The following is a 25,738-nucleotide window of genomic DNA, read 5'->3' on the forward strand; positions in this document are numbered from 1 at the left end:
GCATTTGAATAACCTAAGAACGGTTCTAGAAAGGTTACGGAAGCATGGTCTGAAGTTAAAACCGAAGAAATGCATCATTTTCCAGGATGAAGTTGAATTCCTAGAAAGAATCGTGAGTGGTAACACAATGAAAATGGCCAATAAAGATACAGAAGTTGTTAAAAATTGGCCAACGCCCACCTGTTTCAAAGATGTGAAACGATTCCTAGGATTAGTCAACTATCACAGATCATTTGTGAAAGGGTTTTCAGACCTTGCTACACCATTATACTGCCGGACTGGAAAAACAGCTTTAAATAGGGATTCGAGCAACAGGGAGCTTTTGAAGCCTTGAAAAGAGCTTTGGTTCAACCTCCTGTGTTGTCACTTCCCAATGGTGTGGACCAATTCATTTTGGACACCGACGCGTCAGATGTAGGAATTGGAGGCGTACTCAGCCAGGTTCAAGGAGGAGAGGAAACGGTTATCGCTTACAGCAGTTTTTCTCTTACACCTGAGCAGAAGAGGTATTGTACGACTCGCAAGAAACTTTTGGCAATTGTGAGGTTTACCCGACAGTTCAAATACTACCTATTAGGTAGGGTATTTACCATCCGAATGGACCATTCAAGTCTTACCTGGTTGTTGCGGTTTAGGGATCCACAAGGGCAGGTTGCAAGATGGATGGAAGAGTTGTCACAGTTTCACATGGTTGTCCAGCATAGGGCTGGTGTTCTACATGGAAACGCAGATGCACTCTCTCGGCTTCCAGACGGCATGTTGCCTTGTTCTTCATATTTACCCGGGTTGAAGGTCAAGGGTTTACCCTGTGGAGGATGTCCCTATTGCACCAGGGCAGATCAGCAGTGGGGCCAGTTCATTGAGGAGGTAGATGACGCAGTTTCTTTAGCAACTGGGGGTTTGACTGTCGAAGCAGCAACAGAAGCTGAAGATATCACAGCCAAAAAGTGTGTGCTGACTACAGGGGAAGATGGAACTGTAGAGGAACAGGAGAATGCAGTTTTGTTCAACCTGTTGCTGGATGAACAGAAAGGTTTAAGGCTGTTCAGAGCTGTTTGGGATCCAGGAGTAAACAGGAAACAGGAAGTGGTTTCATCATCCCGTTACCAGGATAGTCTCAAAGCCGGGGTACTCTGGAGAAGAGTCCCGAGAGCCTATTTCTGGAGAGATCTACTCAGTAAGCATAGAAGGACCTAATGAACATCAGGATTCCATATGCATAAGTCTGCAAAGAAACTGTGCCTGTACAGTTAGTGTACCAGAAGATAACCCGACGGAGCAACATAAGTGCTGGGGATTCACTTTCCCAGAACTGAGTAAAGCCCAAGAAGAAGATGAAACCATGAGGTTTGTGCTGAGATGGTTAAAGACCAAGACAGTTCGTGAAGAACGGGAACTATTGTCAGCAATTCAGGAAGCTAAAAGTTATTGGATTAACAAGGAAACGTTTCCACTTGTGGACAATGTTCTTTTCAAGATCAATAACAATTCTCGTGACCTACTGTTGGTATTACCAGGTAGTCTCAGGGAAGTTGCCATGAAACTTCATCATGACATTCCTTCTTCTGGTCATCAGGGTGTTGCTAGAACCAAAGCAAAGTTAAAGGAGAAGTTCTACTGGTACAGTTTATCCAAAGACATTGAAAGATATGTTCTGACATGTGATGTTTGCAGCAAGAATAAGAAAACCAAGAGCTATGGAAGGGTTCCGCTTACTGAGTATCAAGCTGGCTGTCCAATGGAAAGAGTCCATATTGATTTCTTGGGTCCTTTACCCAAAACACCAAGCGGCAACGAGTACTGCCTAATGATGGTCGATCAACTTACGAAATGTGTAGAGTGCATTCCATTACCATCGCAGAAAGCGGAAGTGACGGCTAAAGCTGCTATAGACACCTTTTTCGCAAGATTTGGTTATCTACTACAGCTGTTCTCCGACCAAGGGCGCAACTTTTACAGTAAATTGTTCCAGGCAGTATGCGAAGCTCTAGATATACACAAAACAAGGAGAACACCATATAGACCTGCAGCAAATGGACACGTAGAACGTTTTAATCGTACTTTGATGGACGCTGTTTGCCGCTTTATTGGCAAGAACAAAAATACATGGGACAAGAACATTCAGCAGATTGCGGGTGCACTCAGGGCCTCTGTGAACAGAAGCACCAGCTTTACAGCCAATATGTTAATGTTTGGCAGGGAGGTCAACACCCCAGCGCAGTTAATGTTTCCCCATGTTCCCTGTAGATATGACAACCAGGAAGAGTACGTGTCCAAGTTAATAGTGGATATTCAGCAGGCTCATGTCACTGCCAGAAAAACCTTGAAATCTTCAACGAAACGGATGAAGAGAAATTATGACTTGAGAGTTCTACTAAGGCCATATGCAGAAGGGGACGTTGTATATATTTGGACACCGCAGTATTGAAAGGGAAGTGCAAAAAATTATGTCCATGGAAAGGTCCGGCAATAATTATACAAAAGTTGTCTACGTACCTCAACCGTGTTCGATTGAGAAACTCAGTGATTGTCGTTAATTATGACCGGATGATGCCCTGTAGGGATCGGAAATTGCCGAACTGGGTCAAAGAAAACGGGTTAACAAGTTCCCCAGCGGACGCTTCAACGGATACCGCAGAGATATACTGCATATGCCGTAAACCATGGGATGGAAGATTTATGATCCAGTGCGGCTATTGTGATACTTGGTATCATAGAGCTTGTGTAAACATTACACAAACAGACGCTCTGGACATTGACAGGTACAAATGCACTTCATGTAAAGGGACAAAGGGGTTAATTTTTTTAATCCCAATAAAGGTCAAAACTCGTTAACTTCTGGTAATGGGGTTTGGATTCAGTCAAATCCCTTGTAGTTAGGCTACCATAAAATTGACCCAAATGTGATATATATTGGACGTTTTAGGAATGGAATATTGACTTTAGTAATGGGGTTATGTAATCACAATCCCATTGAACAAAAAAATTGTGAAGTATTGATTTTAATATTGGTGTTTTCAATGGAAATCCTATGTTGTGAAAACTTTAATATTTGGTGTTTAAAATATCCCAGAAAGTTAAAGAGAGAGTTTATTTTAAAATATATTTTAATTTTGTTTTTAAGCAAATTGTCCGTGGAATGTTAATGCAGTCCTATGTATGTTGCAGTCTGCATCTTCACTTCCGTTTCCGGTGCTCCCACACGGTAGTTAGTCCATCTACATCACTACATCCGGTTCCGGTACTCCCACCCTGCAGAGGGTCCGGTCCGCCTCATCAAAGTCGGGGGGATTGTTGTGAAACGTCGTTAGACGATACCGGGCCAGACGAGACGGGCACAAGGCCAAACCGGAAGTGTTGTCGAGAGATGCGCAGACTAGCATGGGCATAACACGACCGTGAGACGAAGCCATTACAACTCTCTAATTTTACTGTACTTAAACCAGAATAAAGCATCTTATTAGTAAATTATCAAGGACTTGAGTTGTCTTATTAAGTAGAAACACTTCAGTAGTAACGAGCGTTCCGCGTCGCCATTATTTTGATAGTGATGTTGCTAGGCAGAGCTTTTACTATTTAGGCCGGTTTCACCGGTTACACAACACTTTAAAATCTATTAAAACAAGCAAACACCAGTCACGCGAGTCGACATTTAATTTTTAATTTGGAATGAAAAACGAGGATATGAAACTGTTCCGAAATGGCCGTTTTTGACAGTTTTGAGCTCGAAAAGTCCGTTTTTCACGATTTAAAACGGTCGTTTTTGTAAATATTCACGACCAGGTCAGGTTTGTGAATTGGCCGTGTCAAAATTGCGAAATGTCCCTCCACGGCCAATCGCAAAGAAGAAAAAAAGCCCTGATAAACTGTGAATTGTCGCTAGTACTCCCATTTAATAATGACGTTCGTAACAAACAATATCCATTACAGTTAGGTGTTAAGCAATGCTGGACGTGTGCAAGGAAGGCTGATTTAATGGGGAAAGTGGGTTGTGTGTGTGTATATATATATATATATATATATATATATATATATATATATATATATATATATATATATATATATATATATATATATATATATAAGTTAGAAGCTGTATACATATGATGAGTATTTATTACATGAATACGAGCAATATTAAGTGACTTTTTTGTAATGAAATGGGATAAAGCGATAGATTTTTTGTATATTTTAATTTCATGTTTTTATGATGGTATAAGCAGCCCAAAATATAAGCTATTATACAGATCTATTGTGAAATGTCCTAAATAGGCTGTTTCTTGTAAGTACTAATAGGGGGCTTAGTTTTAAAGCTCATTCATACGGATGGAATGTGCCACACTAAAAACATGCTCATTTTGTCAATAAAGAAAAATTCAAATGAGATGTGTAAGGAAATATACTATATCCGTTATATATATATTGGTTATTCATTGTATGTATGTATTTCGCTTTTATCCACGGTAAATGTAAAATAAATGTTCTTGCATAAAACTTAAATCAACATCAACATTAACTTGTTTAAACTAATTTGACAGAAGCAATACCATTGTGCAAAGGAGTGTCGTTTTAAAATTCAGTGTAAAGCATATTTTTTATTCATACTTCAAGGTCACACCCTAAAACTTTTACATAAGTGACAGTCATTACATGATATAATGCATAGAAGAAAGGTTTATACCACATTACATGTTCCATAAATTACACATTTCTTTGCATGGGTATTGTCCGGCATAAATGAACTTGCCAATGTATTTACACTACAGACAAGCAAACTCACACGTATTCTCTCGTGTATTTGAATTGAATGTAAGGGCTAAGTGTACGTTTCGGCTTGCCATCACATCGGCTTAAAGCCCAAATGCTTTCAAATAAATGGTCCAGGGTGTTGATCGCAGTTTTAATTAATGTATGCTTTAATTGTGTTCTATTATAAAATAAGTGGATCAGAACAAGAAGCTTTCACTTAATAGAGTTTCTGTTGTTGCATAATTTGTATTATTGAATGCAAATTTCACAATTCATGATATAACTTCGTAAATAAGAAATACATCATTTAGAATTTGACTTATCTTTCGTCAACATGCATACAAGCTGGGTGTTTAATTTTCTAATTTGGCTCTTACTGTTTGGAAAATATTATGAGATATATTTTATTTGACTAGTTGATGTTTCATTAAGGTGTCTTTCAGTTCCCGTCAAGACGATATGTTTAGGGAAATAACCATTATTGACTGTTGTATCAATCTCAGCAGTTTTCCATTATTTCAGCACACGACACTAATTTAAGGCACATAACCCGTATCGACTATATAATGATTCAATCAGAGTTCTCTCCCATGTCGACTGAGGGAAGTACCGTGCATTGATAATGCATTGATAATTTTATGTTTTATTATTTTTGTTTTCGTTCCTGTCCACGCACGACATTCTGTTGAGGAAAATAACCGGTGTTTCATATTGTATGTATAATACAGAGTTTTCTTCCATTTATACCCACGACAGTATGTTGAGGGAAATTAACGACATTGACTTGTTTAATTTATTTAAGAATTTTTCTATTATGTTCTTTATAATTTAAGAAGAAATTTGATTATAATCATTTATTAAATTCTAATTAACAATATATGACCGATAGATAGCATAAGAGCGTAATGTATTAGAAGTTCAATACGTCGAATCATCAAAAAAGATACGAACAACACACATGTGTATTTTTGAAATGTTATTTGCTAAATTTATTTTGTGCATATCGCTCATTAATTAAAACAGAAAGCTTTGTTAATTTGATAAAATGTAGCATTCGGTATATTATTATTTTATAGTGAGATGTCATCTGCGATATAAGTTGTTTTCGTATTAATGGATGAACCATGTTATTAAATTCAAACAACTTTTAAAGTTTACCTTTTATTCGTTGTATTTCTCAATTGTCATCGGAGCTTCACGTGGGATGTCTAAAACATGTGTTTTGTGTCATACTGTTTGCAATTGGTTCCTTGCCATAAATGCAGAATCTCTTGCTATAAAAAGATATATCTGCTTTTGGTTAAGCTTAATTGTCAATTCGGTTATATCAATTTGCATCAACTTTCTCTTATTGTGAAATTAAAACATACATAATGGATTTTCGGCAGTAATTATTTAAGAATTCGGATTCAGAGATAATGTTTATTATTTAACACGACAATTATAATATATGACATTTAAATATCCATGTTTTATATTTAAACAAGAAAACATGCATTGTTGACGACGTAGAAATGTTAAAACGAAGTTGCTTTACCAATCAGTCAAACTCGTTTATGGATATAAGCGTTTATAACGCAAAATACGCTAGTTGACGATAAAGCTTAAGTGGTATAGTGGTAGTGTTTAATTTGCAGAAGAGGTCTCGGGTTCGAATCCGGGAAAAATCCATTTGTTTATGTAACTCTTTTGTTGCATACATACTTATTTAGGACTAACTATTACAGTATTTTAGTAAACATATTTAACGATATACAAAACACAATGAAAACCATTGAACATGTCTCTTTAATCTACTCTGTCACATCGTTTATAAACGAACAAACAGAAAGCATATTATTATTAGTAAATACTAGTTTTATACAAATATTGTCGACAAAATAAAGCAAATGTTTACGAACACATTGTTCAAAATGCTCTATAAACAGCACAAATATTGAAGAGAAACTTACACAAACAGCTTGTTACACATCTGTAAGTTTTATTTTGTGTACGCATGACGATTAATATGATGATCCGTTACACTATGCAATTATCAAACGCCTTTGTATGATCTGGCGTGAGAAAATATTTAAATCTGGCTTTAGACAGCTCGTTTAAAGTCAGTTGAATGTGGATTATTGCAAAAAGAAAATGCAACAAGTTAAATTATGCATTGTTAGTGCGCATATTTCACAGTATTTAAGTAGCTCCAAATACCAAACCTATAATAACCGGCTACAGTTCAGTAGAAGTGTACTATAGGGTAACGAACTATTAAAAACTATCAGCGTTTCCAGTCATATGTTGCGCTTGAAGACAATATTATATTTTTACTCACAGTATCTTAAGGTAACACTAAAAGATGTCCTAAACAAAACCAATGTTAAAATAAAAGAATGACTTAAACACAAAATAAACGACGACACCCACTTGTTCTACGAGTGTTTATTTAAAGAGCAAGGACTGCTGAATAATTACTACAAAAGCCAACTTTGTCACTTACATATTTACATGTATTATTATTTTTTAATGTGCTATATTACGTAAACACATTTTGATATTCTATCTTTAAACACTACAAAACATATGAAAGGAACAATACAAAAAGATAAATGGAATTTAATGGCCAAATATAATTTACACCAGACTAGTACTAGAGTAAATACAAACCTGAGCTATAGACTAGCACTACAAGTATGGCATGTCGCAGAGGCGACCGGAAATACTGCCCTAAAGATAGCCCCAACACCAGTTACACTATTGATTTAGCTTCTCGTTTATGCAATCTTCGACCCCAGATAATGCACCGCATTCTATGCTGTGTCGCAAGAGCTCCGCAGCGAGTGCTCACATTTATTTATTCAATTCCTATTTCAAAGAACACCTGGCTGGTTCAAAAAAAAGATATTATTCACGTGCAATCGCTAAGGCCACCTCAACCGGCAAAGTAAATTCTCGGTACGCCGTAACGTATATTGTCAAGCGCACCATATTATACATGAGCAATCGCTGAGGACACCGCAACCGGCCAAATAAATTATCGGTATGCCGTACCGTAGATTGTCCAGTGCAAGATATAGTAAAATATTCGCAATGTCACAATAATTATGATAATTTCCAAAGCCAAAAATAACTATTCCAGGTTCGCCTCAGCACGCCGTGCCATCGAGAGAGTATAAGAACACCCATACTACAATGTATACCGAAAATAATTTTGAAAGCATTCCCTCCATCCTCACACAGACTAGCACTACGTTACAGATGACGACAAAATGCTAAGTTTACCTCGTCGGACGTATGTATATCATTATATATTTACATATTAATACTTTTAATGCTTCCGATCACCTCCAAGACATAGATTTTCCGCCTAAATGACATATTGAAATGAAGTATCAAACGTATAAAATGAATTAATAATGGCATATAAGTTATGGTGTCAGATCGTCATAGATCTTAATAATTAACTGTCGTGGTAATAAATATCTCACACAATTATACGGAAACAAAATTACATATTAATACATATTCATTTCAAGAAGGCAAACATCACAGCACTTTTACACGGCACGTTAAGGTTCATGTAGAGGCTTTATTTTGAAAAATGTGGGACCCCTAGCATTGAACTCAAATTTGACTAAAGGAAGAGTGCCACATTGAAAATGTATACATATATGCTTTAAAGGATGTTTTTCCTTCAAACTGCTAACAATTTTGTACATAAACGTATCATAACATCCACAAAATCAATCAAAATACAAAGCGATTTTAACACTAAAATATACATTATTTTTCAAAATCTGAATCATGTTTATTCCACGTATTTCGGCGCAAAATTATATAACTAGTGAATAATATCGACATTGACGAGGGCAAGTTACGCTTAAATAGTAAAAAAAGTTCACATATCTAGAAATATCAAAACTCGAACACATGTCATTTCATCACCATGGGGGCAGCCATTTTTAAATTAATAAAATAGAAAGAAACATGCTGAAAACTCACTCATCGCCTAATTGACATTCCAAACGGTTGACGATGACAAATGCATTGGATTGTAATCTTTCCGTTGATGTTTGCAAACTGCACGATCAGACCTCATAAACACTCAAAAGAATAACTATGTAAGAAACATTTCACCAATGTTTACAATCGTTGTCGAATCACATGTACTTTATTATTGCGCATAAAATAGTACGCTTACAGACTGACAGAAAGATCGATACGTAACTCCGTTCAATTCATCACGGTATACTATTCTATTGATAATATATAATAATACATCGCTTTAACAATCTAAAAGTAGAAATAATTCTTTTAAACGGAGTTTTTAATAACGAAAGTGAAAACAACGGAAGTTGTATGGATATTATGTGAGATGCACTTCAGCTACAGAAAAACAATAAAAATAAACTAAAAAAGACGTGTGGGGGACAATTTTCAGCTGGAAATTATTTGAAAAAGGGTAAGTGATGATATCTATACGTGGTCATTTCTGTTATTTAATGCGATCTCTTGCTGATTAATGTTAATAGTTGTTTTACTAGTTGCCACCCAACTTTCAAATTAAGTATGTGTTTTCTCAGGTATGTGTATACACATACCCGGTTTTCTCACCACTGCACGTGGTTTCGACCGATTTGTTTTGCACGTTTTTCTACGGATCACAGCGATGGCCACGCTTTCAAAATGGGTAGAAGGAATCGAAATATAAAACCAATCGTTTTGCCAATTTCTTTATATTCCTTTACAATTTTATATGTCGTCTGCAATCTATTTCAATTTGAGATGGTTTAAAATTTGCAATTTGGTTGAGAGTTAAATAACAAAATTGTTAAGCCTTTGAAATAGAATTGTGACTCTTATTATCCACCATACCTGGATTTTAAAAAGTAGTTACGTTTTAGTTATTTTTAGAACTTTGTTTAGGAAATTTATCCAAAAAAGGCAGTTGAATAAAAACTCATTTGTTGTTTTATGACAATAATTTTCTGTGAAATGTTGCTTACTTGACCTTGTATATGTATATAGCTTTGTATTTATTCAACTTAAGGTAGTGCATATCCTTCCTAACTTTAGATTGAGATTTTGTAAATTAGTGTAAAAATGTATTGGTTTTAAACCAAAATATGAATAAAACACACAAATATTGAATGTCAAAAATGTGTTTATGTTTTTCTATCCGTCTTTAGCTTTAAAATGATATATAGTTTGACCATATTGTACCACATTCAATGAAGAAAAACCAAAGCGAAGTTTTAATGAATTTTATCCCCCCCCCCATGAACCTTAATAAGCAGAAACACTTAAACACACTGGATGACACTTTGTTCCCAACATTTCTATTCACCGAAGTCGCGTCCCAGCGACATCCTGGATATTGACCTACTCCTGGACGATAGCGATGTATCCCTTCCATGGCGCCGCCGCTACCCACGGTTGGAGGCCCGACGATATTAACCTACGTCTTCCCCTCGAGTCGTGCAAAGTAAGTGAATGTAACCCGAACGAGGGAAGTGGTTGCCCGCAACAGATTGACAGCCATTCTGTAATAAATGTCTCGGACATGCATTTAAACATAACAAAACGGTTAAACTTAATTAACAGGAAACTCTTTTGTTTTTCAGCCAAAACTATTTCGCAAAAGGAAGAGAAACGTGAAACCCGAGCATATACATGTTTACCGTGTTGTTGAGGTCAGACACTCACTACTGAAATCGAATTCACGCATGGATTATTGTCGTCTGCTTGTGTCTTATAATCGATACGAGATATAAACCTGTATCTACCGGAGACAGGCATTCGCTGCTTCAGATACAAGAAATGAAGTTTTATAGAAATTAATTTTTATTAAACAATATGAAACGTTAACGATCAAAAATCATAAACGCACAGTAGGAATTGTAACAAACAGATTAATTCGTAAAAAAAACTTAATGCATGTTATTTAAAAAAAAAAAGTTAAATATGTTTCCATCCATGAAACCCGTTCTGATGCATTGCACTTTATTTTGTTTTTGTCAACAAATGCAAGAACCGATTTTACCTCCCTTTTTCCAGATTAACACATCATTTAAGTATGGCTTAGATACTGGCATAATATATCAATCCAGTGTTCTAAGATGCAGAAAAATGAATTACATCAATTTTAAGGGCATATGCGGTCTTTCGGAAAATGCCGAGTATCCGAAAGGACGTAAACACGATTTTCTATGGTCCAATTGAAATCATTACCGTTAAGTACCTTTAAGACCAGCTCAAACTTATGTCAAACTTAAGATGAATAAGTTGTGTGATACCGATGTCTTCTGCAGTTGATGTTTGACCTTTTGGAAGCACTTCACCTGCTGCAAAAGATTGATACATACCTCCTATTTACTGAAAGGCAACCTCCGATAGAAACACATGCAAATCAAATGCAAAGCTCTTAAAAAGTGGTTGAACTGAACAAGAGCGACCATGAACATACGCGTCTCAATGTGCAACATTTGCCTGCTTGTAATGCATTTCACAACGGAAAAAAAATAAATCATTTTATTAACTGAAATGGGTGCCAACTTAATTTAACAGAAACCAACAATTTGTGTTGAAAACACACGATATTTTGCATGAAGATCTTTCAAACCATGCGAAATAAAAACAAGAGCACCGCCTTGCAGGTGCAGACCGCTCATCTATTTTCTTTTTAAAGGTGAAGGGACTCTCAATTTCAATCACAAAGAAGGGAGGGGTGGAGTGAATAGGGGTGTATAGTGTGGGAGTGTGGACATTTATTACATTCTCTTCCAAAAATGCGAAAAAAATGCAAAAAAAAATCGGGGTGGGGGGGGGGTTGGATGGGGGGGGGGGAGGGGATTCTTGGGTGCGATGGTTGGACGGTATTTCAAAAATAAAATAATAAAAATAAATATTTGTGTTTTTTAACCGTTTAAAAAAAAAAATGGGGGGTGGGGTGGGGGGGGGGGGTTAAGTGTGAGGGTGTGGTGGTCATTTGTGTGATGATGTTAAAACAATTAGGGGGGAGGATTCGGGGGGGGAGGGGGGGAGGGCACGGGGGATGGTTTGGGTGGAGTCTATTGTGGTATGTCAGGTAAGAGTAGTTTTGTCAAAGTATCAATCAAATCTAATCATAAATAAAGAAGTTATGGCAATTTTAGCAAAATTTCATAATTTGACCTTGAGAGTCAAGGTCATTCAAAAGTCAAGGGGTAAAATTAAACTTGCCAGGTACAGTAACCTCATGATAGCATGAAAGTATTTGAAGTTTGAAAGCAATAGCCTTGATACTTTAGAAGTTAAGTAATCGAAACACAAAGTTTAACCATATATTCAAAGTTACTAAGTCAAAAAAGGGCCATAATTCCGTTAAAATGGCAACCAGAGTTATGCAACTTGTCCTTTAACTGTACCCTTATGATAGTTTGCGAGTGTTCCAAGTATGAAAGCAATACCTATGATACTTTAGGGGTAAAGTGGACCAAAACACAAAACTTAACCAAATTTTCAATTTTCTAAGAATAAAGGGCCCATAATTCCGTCCAAATGCCAGTCAGAGTAACATAACTTTGCCTGCACAGTCCCCTTATGATAGTTAAAGTTCACGTGCCGCGATTTAAAAAACCCGTAAAACACCACTATTTATCGAATTTAGTGCATATCTAAACTATTTCGCACCTCACTTCATTTCAAATACGGTGTTATAAGCGAGAACGAATAGAACAAAGTCGCGATTTTTCACACATTCCGATGTTCTCGCCATTTTCTTCAAACCGGGAGTGACGTCACATGCACTCAATAACGAACCGGCATTATAAAGCTTCGGATGAATTATCTCTCGAACGGATGTATTATCTCTCGAAACTTTACTTAGAAAAAATGATGGAAAATGGAATATAATAGAGATTATGATGAGTTTTCCGTTCAACCGTGCATGTATAAGTCAGAATTTAGCGACAGTTTGTCAGATTTTTTATGATTCTGACTCGGACAGCGAGGTTTATTTTGTCAATGCTCAAGATAACCATCGTATTGGGAACACGGATTAGAAAAACATAACTGTGTTTCATGCACGTGTCGGGGGAAAAATAAATTTGATTGTTATTCTACAGTACAAGCTTGTTGAATATGACTTGGTTACACAAAGCACTGGTTAATAATAAAAAAATAGAGCGGATACTTGCACCGGTTCTGAATGGGAAGGAATGTTAGTATTTCTAATGACATGAATTTTAATTTAAAACATTGTTTCCAGTTATAATAAAAGAGTTATAGTGTGAACAATTATATTAATTCATTGATAAATGCAACTTCCGTTAGAATCACATGATAATCAAAACAATAGCATGGTGTAGGCCCAAGTGGGCAGAGTGGGACTTTTATATGACATTGAGCTGCACCCCTTGGTTAGCTAACCACTCGTCTGATAGTAATACATTTTATGATTGTTTGTTGATATAATTGGGGTTAGGCTAATCTCTTATCTAAAATCATGCTGTGTCTGAAATAATCAACTGTGATATATCAACAGATAAGTCACATGTCATCAGCCAAATAGCCATAAACTCCATGACACTCTGTATGGACTAATACACAACAATGGTAACTGGTGTCAATTTGACTGGTAGCCATGGAAATTCTTGAAACATAAGAAACTTAGAAATCAATCATTGTCTATGTATATATTGTTGTCTGAGGCTATTAAAAACTGGACATTCGAGTAAAAAATGAAAGTGATCTTCGAGATCGTTACATTATTATTATTGTTTATATAAACCGTTTGAGAAGTTGAAATATTGTTCAACTTGTATTTATGATAATACGCACAAAGTAAATTTAATTTTCGGCTAATTATAGGTGTTAACCGAACAGAACAAAGAACAGAACAGGCTAATTATAGGTGTAACCTTTGATCGGCGTATACTATGTTTTAAGATTTCGCATCTAATTGTATGAAACAATGGCCGTGGTGTCAAAATTATATAAGAGCCTACGTCCGCCCTGTCAAACTTAGCGTTCGAGCGATTGTCTGTGGGAGCGATTGTTCGGATACCCATTACAGAGAATGCCAAGCTGTTATTGTTTATGAAATAAATAAATTGAACTAATAATTACAATCCATGCACAAACCCTCCTCAATTTACATTTTTATCTGAATATTTCAATATAACATAATGGGTGATGTTAGTAAATAATATTACTATTTTAAGTAATACCATTCCAATTCCATTTTAAAATGGCTTTTTATAATATGTGTAATAGACAGTAATTAATTTGAGTTCAATATCAGAACAAGAATGTTATTTTTGATACTTTGTTAGTTATTTAGCTGTAGCTTAGTTCGTTTATTTATCAAATAAAATGTATTTGTCATTTTGTATTTCGCTGTTCCACTGATAAACCTATTTGTTCTTAATAATAAGAGCAAGGTTGTAATTTTTTTTTAACTAAGCCGTTAATACATACAGGCGTATAATATATTATTAATACATTTCTAACGAGTAACATCATCCTTTGCAAAACCGAATAGTCCCTTGTTTCCCTTTCCGCACGTTTGTTGCACCAGAAAAAAACACACACTGACAGTAGAATAACGATTGTCGTGCAAAAGACACACAAAAAAAGCACACGTTTTTAATAAAACTTGTATAAAAAGAACTGTATAAACATATCACGATATTGAGTGTCAATGTTGACATAAAGCACGAAGTGTTCACGCTTCGATCCGTAATAACAATGGACAAGTTTCCGTGTCATGCGCGTTGAGTGCATGTGACGTCACAGCCAAAATAGGTGGCGGAAATACCCGGGCGGTTTACGGAAAACAAGATCATCGTTTTTAGTATTTTATTTTTTTTTCCATTTCTCTTGATGAAACCACTCGTTTTAGAATATACATATTTATAAAATAGCATTTTTCGTTATAAAACCGGCACTGGACCTTTAATAAGTGTTGCAAGTATGAAAGCAATAGCTTTCATACTGTAGGAATAAAGTGGACCTAAACACAAAACTTAACCAAATTTTCAATTTTCTAAGTATAAAAAGGGCACATAATTCTGTCAAAATACCAGTCAGAGTTACATAACTTTGCCTGGTCAGTCCCCTTATGATAGTTAGAAAGTGTTGCAAGTATGAAAGCAATAGCTTTGATACTTAAGGAATAAAATGGACCTAAACACAAAACTTAACCAAAATTTTCAATTTTCTAAGTATAATAAGGGCACATAATTCTGTCAAAATGCACGCCAGAGTTATCTAACTTTGCCTGCCTAGTCCCCTCATGATGGTAAGTAAGTGTACCAAGTGTGAATGCAATAGCATTGATACTTTCTGAGAAAAGTGGACCTATACGCACAACTTAACCGGACGCCGACGCCAACGCCGACGCCGACGCCAACGCCGACGCCGACGCCAAGGTGATGACAATAGCTCATTTTTTTTTTCAAAAAATAGATGAGCTACTTAGTTTTACGTTATATTTGATGCATTTAAACCAGCCGTTACTGTTTGTGCCACCATTATGTACTACTGTAGAGCGCCCGAAACGTTTAGTGTCTTTAAATAATAAAGCAAGCACAAACGCATTCAGTGTACATACATGCACTATTGGAAACTATTTTAATAAGCTTACTTACGCTTCCAAAAATCGAAACGGATTTTAATATGTTTTCTAACCGTTTCCATTCAGAAAACTTATAATAATGTTTTAAATTATATTTTGTAAAATGCCAACATATCCCAGATACGTGGTTGCATCCATTATTCCACATTTTTGCTTTATTGAAGTATCGACAGGGTGAATTCATTGACTATAGTTTATATCATACATGCTGCAATATTCATCGGCTATTGCAGATGTTTGGCCTTGTTTTAAAATGCATTGGGCTTGCTCTAGAAAAATATGGATATTAATCAATCTACACTGTACATCAAAACCTCTCGCCATTTTATACTTAAAGCACTTTAGAGACACCCAGTTATCTTTGCCCAACAAGTGCTCCATCCGCATAATGACAAAACAAACTACAAAGAAGAAAATCAACGGAAATTATTTATACATTCAGAGATCTATTCGTGACAAGCAATACTACAATAAATCTCAGACAAAAATTAGAGCCCTTCCATTGTGAAAACAGTCCAATCCAGTGTAGTGATGTGCTGAACCACTGAATTACAACATTTACAAGTAAATTTGCAGACTTGAAGAAAATACGACATTGTATTAAGCATGTTGAAATCAATACATTTTCCCCAATATTACACCTTCATTGACCTGCATTACAAGATTGGGAAAAGAGGCCAACATAGGCCCCTTCGGCACACACTTAAAACGCCAGGGATGAGGAGAATATAATACATGTAAAGAAACTGATTGTTTTCAATTATTTCTGTGTATGTTTTGAGAGCAAAAAATGCCCTAGAAGGCTACTTTTGATCCCTATTACCCAATAAACATAAACTTTCATAATGTTAGATAGTCTAGCACCATACCGGTGAACAAAAAGGGCAGTATATATCAGGTTGCTATCAAGGAAAAACTCTGCCAAACTGGGTCAGTGCTTCCGAAAATTGCGTCTGGTCTTTCAACTGCTTCAAAGGAGTGGCAAACATTTCGCATTGACCAACACACAAAATACTTTATGCAAGCTAGAAACACATGCAATTCAAACGCAAATAACTTGAATAGTGTAACAACTGAACAGAAAGCGACAAGGAATATAGCATGCATTACTACTTTTTCTGTGCCAATAAGGAAAATCTTAAATTAATTCTTAGATAATTGAGCTCTTCTGGACAGGGAACACTGAACGTGTCTCCTAGTACTGCTTTTGTGAACCAATTGTTAATTTAGTTTTCAAGTAAGGAATTTCAATCAGAGTGAACTATTCGTTTAAACCAGTATGCGCTTCTGTAGAGCTAACGAGCGTTTTAGTACTCGCAAATAATATGTATCTTCCGTCGACCGAGTAACGATCGGTTAAGAAAACGAGTAACATAATTTCTGAATTTATTGCAATCAATGAAACAATAAACGATTTATCTTCAAAGATTTATCTAATTCGCGTAACATCCCCGTCAAATATGTCTTTTAACGATGTGTTTAAGCATATATGTTACTATTAAAAGATTTTGTGCACGAAACGTCCAATCGGGACGGTGAATTCCCACTGAACTTGTGTATATCGCCTGACGCGATGTGCGCGCTCAATTTTTATAGTAAATTTATTTCATGCAACATTGTCTGCGAATCGGGAGTAAATGAAAGTGTTAAAAAAATAATTCAAATAAATGAAAGTGTTGTGTTAACACTAGTGCAGCCGTCTGCTTTAATTTGCCATTTATGTGGAAATTTAGTGAAGAGAACACATGAAATAAATAAGATATTGACAAATTGGAATAATTTAGTTGAAGTAAGATTTAAAAATGGCATAATACCTGATTTTTTATATCATTTTGGTTGTGTTTGTATTAATTTAGTAGTTATGTAAGTTAAACAAAATACTCAGAGCGCATGAGTGTGATATCATCTCGAGATATAAATGAAAACATAATAATCGATACCAAGGCGCCGAACGATAAAGCACGAATTCAATAATCGAAAACTATAAATCACCATTAAATGTGTTTTAACACGGTGATTTAGCCTTCTAGAAAGAAAAATGCGTTTTCTAATACAATTGTTTCAAACAGTCTCCATCAATGCAACTTGTTATGATGCTTTATAGTCTATTTTGTGAATATCACCATCTACCAGATTTGGGGTTACCTCCCTTTGTTCAGACTTGAAGCATAATCGAAATGTTTTGTGTGTTGAGATGCAGAACCACTGAATAGAAGAAATTTCATGGGAATAATCTGACATTTGTAAAATGCTATATTGCCTTTAGAACATTCACACGCCTGTATACGGTCCGAATGAAATCATGACTTAAAGCGTAACAAACACCAATTTAGCTTGACAACATTTACATAAATGCATTTACTACTACTTTTACAGTGTAGCCATAATATGAACAGTACCCCTCATGTCTCTTTTTAGGTAATGCCCTGTCGGACTGGTTTGCTGTTGCGGGTGGATAATAAGAGGCCTGTTGGTCCACGGTCGCCCAAATCATTTTGGCCAATCAGAACACTGATCTTGAATCAGGGGAGCATTCTAAACATAGATGGTGACGTCACTACGTTATTATCAGTAAGACCGGTGTGACACAATGTCAGGGGGGAGGATAGGCTATAGGTTACAGTACACTAAATAACCGTTTCATGAAGGGCTGTACTCTCTAAAAAAAATACCATAGTTGACAGGAAGGCATGTTTTTCACTTTTATCTATTATTTGGGTGTTATCTTTCGGTGATAATGGTAGGGCATGTATAGGTGTTCACTACTGAATCCCTGAAATATGATAAACTTGAAGACTATAGTAAACCATCGCACTGAAAAAGGTTACATTCCACTAAGAAACGGCCGGAAAAAAAAGTTGCAAAAACAGTCGATTTTGATTTGTGTCAAGTTCTTTCTTGCATTGAACATGACATATCTTTTTATCGATTCCGCTTAGAATGGTCTTTAAGAAAAGGTATGGTTATGGGGGTCTCTATGTGCAAAATGTTGCATTTATTTTGGCCTAAAGTTGACGCTTTCACATTGAATTATACGGGCAAAAGCCCGCAAAGCGGGCGTTGACCGTTTATTTGTATCACTTTTCTGAAATACAGAGAGACATTACCTTATGGGCTATCAAGTCAAATAATTCCATCCGTCATCTATTTTCGCGATGGAAAATCAAAGACCGCTGGAGCAACATAGGCACTTCGACAAACGCTACATGACACGTAGATGCATTCCTTAATAAAAAATACGACAAGAAATTTATTATTTTGTAGGTAATGGTACTCTATCTCCTTGCATTATATGATTTTCTACGATCAAAATACGTCTGTTTGCCTCCCTGTGTGACACTTCCTGTTTCCCATAATGCATTGCAAATTGAAAATTGCTCTAGATGTTGTTAACAAAATCTTAAAAAAGATAACCCGTCTAAATTATTTGCGTACTTCCGGTTTACAATATCGAATAAGATTAGTTTCGAATTAACTTCTTCAATGAACCCAATATTCTATAGTTAATATTATCCTTTTTCATAAATAAACAATTGTTTAAAAGTTTAATTTGTTCACAACATGAACGGCCGCGTTTCTTTCGTCGACAACTATACATGTCTGTGTGATGTCACTGCTTTCGTCAATACGTCATTAAGAAGTGAAAATTGAAAATGACATACTCTGGTGGATGTTTACATTGTTGAAATTAATGGAATGCACTCGATTGGTAAGTAATTATTCAATTAAAATATTGCGTTTGGTTACATAAAACATCAATCTATAATTATGTTGCTAAAGATTACCTTTGATAGCATGGGGACTGTTTTCTTTTAGAAGCTGCTCTGTCAAATGCTGGACTTCACACATTCCATGCAGCATTCTGCTGAGCAAAACTGACTGCGTGCTTTGTACTCAACAACAAAGCAATTCTGGACCTATAAAGCTTGACCGGGACTGAAACATTAGCAATTGTGACTCTGTAATGTTCAACGTTAGTGGACTGTAAAGAAACTGCAATTGTTGTGAAGAGACTCTGTATGTCTGAAAGCAAAAAGAATATACAGCATAACAAATATCAGGTGTGAAAACAATGTGAAAGAATAGTGAAATTAACAATTTGCAATCAGGCATGTCAAATGAATTGTTGATATTAAAAATGATAGTTCCCAGGCAGCTCTAGACGTTTTTTTCTGTATTTCTATTCTGTATTTCATAAAATGTATGCCACAATTAAAAAGCACACTCTGTTTAGAGACCATTGTGTTGTCTCATTGTGTGATGATGACTTTGAGTAATACATTATACATCAAACAATATCTACTAAGTGGTTTTTAAGTATCAGATTTCTTGTTTATTATATAAATGAATGTTAATTTTTGCTTAAATATAAATGTGCATAATGCAGTGCCAGTAGCACACTTTGCAATATTTTTATTACAAAATAGTGTGTTGTACACTTGAACCTTTAATTAATAATCCTTGCCTAAAAATTCATTTGACACACCTGAGACCATGTTGTGTATTACCATTATTATTTTGCACATTATGCTGACACTTTGAAAAAATTGCAAATAAGCGAAAAGCAGAAGTTTAGTATTGTCAACTGTATCTGATTAATTTTTTGAAGACCATATAAGAAGCGAAAGTGTAGGATACGGTATTCATTTTATTTGATGACTGCTTGTTATTATTTCTTCATAGAAGGCGTACTGGATGAGTGGAGTATTTTTTTGGGTTCTACATCTTTGATGAAGTCAACTCATTGACATTTAGTGCCATGACTGAGCGTGTTTTTTAACTAACAAACGCGTGGTAGGAACTTATCCGAATATATGCAAACTCATAACAGTGTGTCTAATACTACATGTGTTGAGTGCACAGAAACAAGGGCGAGAAGATAAGGGTATAATTGAACATACTGAATGTGTTATTTTTTTATGAGCTTGAACATACAAAAACTTGACTTTAATCAATTGGGATGTACATGCAGTTTAATAATCGGGTTGTTATTTTATAATCATATTCATGTGGAAACTGCCTCATTCACATGCAATACGCAGCTGCTGTCTATATGTTTAATGCCACATTCCATAATGACTGAATATCTTTACTTTAAAAACATGAAAATGAATTAAATGAAATGAAAATAAACGAAATAATGTAATTAAATTCAGTTGAAAAATATTTTTTTTAAATATGGTTTGGTAAATTATTTACTGGTAAAACAATTCTTGTTGATAACAGTAGATTCGTAATAATAAGGATGTTGTTTATTTTTTGTCTCACACATACAGTGACAGGTACATTCATATATTTAGCGTTAAGCTTATGATGTGGGTCTTTATCATAAATCTAAATTTTTGCTACCAGTATTTTCTCCTTTACACCAATGTTCAATCTGTGTATGCCATAAGAGATAGTTTTTACCAACTGTTAATTCCTGAGAATTCAGAAAAATACAATAAGTTTACCACATTTCATGACATAAGCTCTAACAGTGCGGAAGATATGCAAAGAGTATTGTGTCCAAAGCCAAAGGTGATATTTCTGGTCTGTGTAATTTTGCGCAGTGAATGAGGTCTATGCACTTTTTCAAGATAGATGCAAACACTCCCGCAAGCATTGTTGCATTTATATGTTTATTAACATTAATTAAGTACAAAAAGTTTTTTATTTACATATGCAGAAGATACATTTACGATGTCGATGATTTAGACATGGGACAAAAATAATGAAGTACGGCACCTTTCTTTTTTATGCTTAAGTTTAATAAAATCGTTTTAGAAATAATCGCGCCCTAAAACATAAATGGCATCCCTGCATATGGAAAACATCAATAAAACACAGTTTCGCGAGATTTTTTTTTATTTTTTTTAATTCTTACATTGTTTTTAAAAGTAAAAAAAAATGAAATACATGTTTATGAGTTTGAAAACAGAACAAGGGGTTACTATACATAAAGCATAGCTTCATAAACTTGTTTAAGATGAAAATAAATTATATTTTATTGCTTTGCTAAATTACATATTGTTTTGTAAAGAAATTGAATGTTTTGTTGCATGATAATGTGCAGACATATATTACCCGTGTTATCTTTAACAAACATCAAATAAGCTTTTGCCCGTAAATTAGGTAGCACCTATTATCATAGGGAAACTGTTTAGTGTATTCTGACCTATAGTTAGTGGTAGTGATCTCCCTTTCTGATTTGAACTTGTTTAACAAGGGTTTTCAGAGTCCAGAGAATTTTATTCTCGACAGTATTTTATACTGACCAAAGCTTACATACTATAAAACAGCTGTTGTTGACCAGAGATTACGTTGCAGTTTAAGAGAACCGCGTTGCGTGACATTAAATCGTTTGAAAGTACTCGTTTAGAATTTGTAATTTGATTTCGCGACGTGACCTAAATATTTAAAAACTGAACGTTGTTTGGAAAATCCAGGTTCGGATTGTATTTGAGTTCGGGCGTTTGTTTGTTGTCGTGTTGTATTTTGAGTTTTTAAACTTCCCCAGGGTTCGTGGAACGATGTCCCGAAATGCCTGAAATCTAAGTGTATGTGGTGTCAAAAGCTTCTGTCCAACTGGCAGACTGGCAAAGCTTGCGGCCCTGACAATATCAATCCTATTGTCCTAAATAATCTAAGCGTACAAATTTCCCCCTTGGTTACCAGAATCTTTCAAAAATCTCTAGACACAGGCACTATCTCCTCCAACTGGATGAAGGAGAACTTTAGGCTGATTTCACTGACATGTGTTCTTTGCAAAGTCATGGAACATATCGTCGCCTCAAACATCACCAAACACTTCCAGGTCAACAACATTCTTTTCCATCTTCAGTATGGCTTTAGGTCAAAACTGTCATGCGAGACACAGCTCATAGGACTTGTTGAGGACTTGTCCAGGAACCTTATTCATGGTCAACAAACAGATCTAATACTCCTGGATTTCTCGAAAGCGTTCGACAAGGACAATCACATGAAGTTACTCTACAAACTGCACCAACACGTCATCCAAGATAGCACATTACAATGGGTCAAATCTTTCCTTATAGGTCGACTTCAGTCTGTCTTGGTAAATAGTGACAATTCAGACGAGGTTCCAGTCACATCAGGTGTCCCTCAGGGCTCTGTTCTCGGCCCTCTCTTCTTGCTTTACATAAACGATCTGCCAGAAAACATAGTGTCACAGGTCCGGTTATTTGCTGATGACACTGCCAGCGCTTCTGTTAGTGGACGTCCGGGCGTAATTTACGCCCGAAAACGGCAGTCGTACGTCCATTATGCAAATGGTGGAAGTCCCTTGGACATCCGATAATCCGCTATTTTCTAATACACAACACATACAAATGTCAACAGTAAATCGGGTTATTCAGACCGTGAAATCCGCCCAAGAGCTACTGTTTTCAATGAATTTACCAGCAAGTGGCCAATATTAATTTCTCCAGCTGTCAATCAAAGTCTTCTTGGTAAGCGCATCAGCCAATCAGCGCTCAGGCAACCAAATACACGCCAACCCCATGTGAAGCTGTAAGCTGCTGTATGCAATAATATTGGCGACCTCTGCAATACGAAGTTTTTATTCAGCAATCAAATATTTGAGACCACGCTTTCCCCCGAGGAAGAATGATGTGACGTTGTACATGAAGTCTAATTTTCACATGATTTTCATCTGTACACGAAATACACAATAAATGTTTATTTGTTGCTAGAATTTTCGTAACTTTCCGTGAATATTAAAATCTTGAATTTTTCGGAGAAGACGTTTGATTATACGTATTTCAAAAAATAAGAAGTCTGCAAAATTAACCATCCCTGATCGCCAATGCGATGAAATCTCGGCTCTGGAGATAGCAAAAATCTGATAAGACAGTTTGGAAATAAACCGACAAATTATCAATTCACGAAAATTCATTCGCGTGCGCGATCATTTGAGAACAAATTCGGAGTTTCGGAAATGTTTGTTGGTACTGATTTTCCCAGTATTTTATTTATTTCCGATTTGTTAGCAGATGGAACGGACATGGACTGCAATTGACAAAATATCTTCGCTAGTTTCCAAAAATCTTAAAAGTCAAATGTCCGCCATCTTGAAATATTTTAAGTGTCGATTAGCAAAGTAAAGTAGTGCAAAAGCATATTGTAAAGCAATATGTTAATCAAATTATATATTGATGAGGTATTTAATGAGTAATTGGTTTTCATTTTCTGCAGTCAAAAGATATGCTCATATTATTTCATGATGTACAAAACACTTCATTCTTTTTCGGACAGTCGTTTTCGGATAAAGTATTTGTCGTCGACAGGGCTTTTCATTCTTATATAACAGAGGCCGATATTCGGCTCCTTCCCAATTCTAAAAAGCCTTATTTTTTCCCAACTCTGGCTGAAAGACTTCCCAAAAAAAACGATTGAAATTCCCCTGAAAATCAAAAAAATAAACACAGCGGATAGTGTTTTGTAGCCAAGTTACTATTCGGTATAGTTTTACTGGTCTTGTAGATGATTGTAATTTCATTTAAAGCTTCCACGAGCGATAAACAAAGATGAAGGTTTATTTTGCGTAATTGTTGTCTGGTATCGATTTTTTCGCTACCAGTTCAGTTCAGGTATTTCCCCACTACCGCTAAGCCGAATTTTAATTGTATTTGTGTACCAGTCTAGAACAGAATATTGCATAGTACGGGTTTTATTGTCGGTTTTTGCACGAGGGCCGCAAGGGAGGTCACCAGTGTCATCGCTGAATTTTCAGTTTGAAAATGTCACATAATGGTAAATATTACCTAAAATCAGTTAAGAAACGAAAGCTCCTGGACTCTAAAGAAGATCAGTTTTGAAGAATGCTCCTTTATTAAAAAATATAGCTGGCCGATCTTTGAAAAGAACATTTCCAGGTCATTAATTCATAACAAAAATAAAGTTCAAACCATTATTGTGACTGTTTAAAATTGATTAAATGATTTACCTGTGATGAAATGCTTTAAAAGTTTTTTTCCCAAAATGGCCATTTATCGCGCTTAAATTTCCCAATTTGCAAGGCTAGGGCTTCTTTCCAATTTCCAGATGAAAAGCCCTGGTCGATCATAATTTACATTTTAAATTCAGTCGTTGATTTGTCATATTTACTAAATATGAACAGTGCTCTATGCTCTCAAATCGTGTCACGTGATTAACGCATGTTCAATGGGAATTCCCCCATCCCACAATTCAACTTGCGTAAAATAGCACACGGTAGCGGACGTCAATATTGTCTGTATTTTGGTTTTGAAAACAGAAATCGTAATAATACTGGATTATCGGGTAACGGATAGAGTTGAAACATGTACGTATATTAAAATTCTAAAATAAAAGTGGGACTTCAAAATTTATGTCTGGGACGTCCAAAATTTTAGGCTTGGAAGTCAGGACTTCCAACTATTAAAAGCTAACGGAAGCGCTGCACTGCTGTCTATATCACGGTCAACAATCCCACTGAACAAAATACCCTGCAAGAAGATCTAGATCGGCTACAAAAATGGGAACACTCTTGGGATATGGAATTTAATTCTTCCAAGTGTACGGTTATGAACATCACCAGGTCAAAACATCCCTACAAATCCACCTACACACTCCACGGTCATACCCTTGAAACAGTTAGTGATGCTAAATACTTGGGTGTTAGCATCACATCTGATCTCAGCTGGAATAAACACATAAACCAGGTTACTGCAACAGCCAGTCAAACACTTAACTTCATCAAACGCAACATTCCCATAAAACACCCACGCATTAGAGAATTCGCCTTCAAAACCCTTGTCCGCCCACAACTTGAGTATAGTAGCTCAGTGTGGAGCCCACACACACAACATAACACAAACAAGATCGAGATGGTCCAACGCAGGGCCGCTCAATGGGTTACAAATGATTACTCATATCACAACAGTGTCACACACATGCTAGACAAATTAGGGTGGCATTCACTTGAGAACAGAAGGTATGACTCCCGGCTACTGATGTTCTATAAAATTGTCCACGGACTGGTTGCTGTACCAATGCCTCCCTACGTCACTCCTCCGACCCGGCTCACTAGACATCTGCACCCTCTTTCATTCAGACAAATCCACACTCCAAGCAACTACTATAAATTGTCTTTCTATCCAGCCACTATTGTTCTATGGAACTCTCTACCAGCCAATATTGTACAGGCACCTACCCTGGACCTGTTTAGGCAGGGGGTGACCAAACAAGATCACAGTTTCTAAGCAGGTTGGCTGTTTTTAACCTTTTATCTGTATATTTCTTCTTTTAACTAACACTATCACCTTTGTTTCTATGTCTCACAAATACATTATGTATTACTTTTTATCTCCTATACACTTCTTCCTTAATTTCCTAGCACTGACACACGCCTGCTTGTAATGCTAA

General features: G+C 35.9%; 1 protein-coding gene across 2 annotated transcripts in view; it reads left to right on the top strand.

Annotated features, from left to right (window-relative positions):
* Window positions 1-25,738, top strand: part of LOC127847456 (protocadherin Fat 4-like) — a 303,771-nt gene that overhangs the window by 155,249 nt on the left and 122,784 nt on the right. The window lies entirely within an intron of this gene.

Source organism: Dreissena polymorpha, chromosome 10 (assembly GCF_020536995.1).
Source record: "Dreissena polymorpha isolate Duluth1 chromosome 10, UMN_Dpol_1.0, whole genome shotgun sequence".
Classification (NCBI taxonomy): Eukaryota; Metazoa; Mollusca; class Bivalvia; order Myida; family Dreissenidae; genus Dreissena; species Dreissena polymorpha.